Here is a 1694-nt window from a genome sequence, read left to right on the forward strand (position 1 = left end):
GCTACCAAGGTCACCTAAGATAATAATTATATTAATGTCATTATCCTCTCGGGATAATGTTTGGATTAACACACCTTTAAAGTGAATTAACAACCAAGAATGTCTTTCATAAATATATAAAATTAAAAACTTTAGAATTCATTTATAAAAATTAATTCTAAAGCATGGGATGTTTAATTATTTTAAAAAATAATAATTTTAGGATTTATGTATTAAGTTTAATTATAATTAATAGCATAATTTTAGAGAATTTTGAACTTTAATATGAACTTCCACACCTTCCACAACTATATAAAGAGAAAACTCTTCCTTTTATTTCAAAACAAGAAAATTTGTGAATTTTTTCTTAATATATATATTTTTTTATATTTAATTTAAGCATTATGAGAATCCAAAATAGTTCAAACAAAGAATCCAGAATGCATTTTATTATAAAGTTTTCATTTTATTTATTTATTTTTCGATAATTTGTTACGTTAATATTGTTGACATTTTCATGATTTTTTATTTTTATCTTCTCAGTCATTGCTTGTCTTTTTCATCGTCTTCCTTGCGGTTCAATCAACAAGGGCCCATATTGAAGTTAAGGAGAAGATCAAAAGTTGTGCCATCAAAGGGAGGAATTTGGATTCTGCAGCCAAACCTTCCATGAGAATTTGAAGGGTCCAGGGTTAGTCCAAATAGCAATAAATACTTGTATTCTTAATAGGTATATTCAAGAGTTTTTGTCACTGACAACCGATTCTGCATTGAAGAATGACCTTATAGTTTGTGAAAATGCATACAAGATAGTGAGTAAAGCATTTCAAGAAGGAATTGAATTGTTCTTCAAAAAAGGATTATAGAAGCATGTTGACTGCTGAGAAGATTGCACCGAGAGAACAGGAGAGTTGCAGCGTAATTTTCAACACACCACCCCAGAAACAATGCCCATTAGAGGAGAGGAATAAGGAGATGAGGATTCTCATTGCCATGGCTATAGTTTTTGGCAACATCATTGCATTTTAATGACTTACTCTAACTCTATCTACTCTCTTTTCGAGTTTTAAAATGATTTCTTCTTTATTTTAACGCATGTTTATTTGGAAGGATTTATTTGATAAATCCTCAATGATGATCTTTTTGATTATGTCTTAAAACATAATCATGATAAGATGGTTGGTTTTTATAATTATTAATATACCTATGTTTTAGTTCAAGAACTCAGAGAGCTAAAGATTTGAATTTTTCTTTTTGGCTAATTATATATAACTTAATCTGTTAATCTATTCCTATTTAAATGAAAAATGGGGAGGGAAAGTGAAGATTGTTTTGTTAGTTAAATGAGGCTGGATAAGGGAATTATATTCTCCATCTGTCTACGCTCTCAACCCCACCAAATCGTTGCCCCGTCCTTCTCACTTTTCATATATATGAATTTGTATTAAAAGTAAGGTTAAAAACTAATTTATTATTGTGAATGTTTGATTAATCTACCACACCCAAATGGTGGTGAGAGTTCTCTTATTTATAATCATTTACAGAATACAGAAATAAGGTAAATTACAAATAATAAGAAAATAGCGATAAAAGGAAAGAATAATAAATGAATACAATATATTTGCATTTAGTAAAAGGGAAAATATGGTAACCCGTAATGTAAGGCAAATATCTAGATATTTGCCTTATAATGAACGGTCAACTATCCTTAACCC

This window comes from Cucurbita maxima, unplaced genomic scaffold (genome assembly GCF_002738345.1).
Source record: "Cucurbita maxima cultivar Rimu unplaced genomic scaffold, Cmax_1.0 Cma_Scf00051, whole genome shotgun sequence".
In the NCBI taxonomy this organism is placed as follows: domain Eukaryota; kingdom Viridiplantae; phylum Streptophyta; class Magnoliopsida; order Cucurbitales; family Cucurbitaceae; genus Cucurbita; species Cucurbita maxima.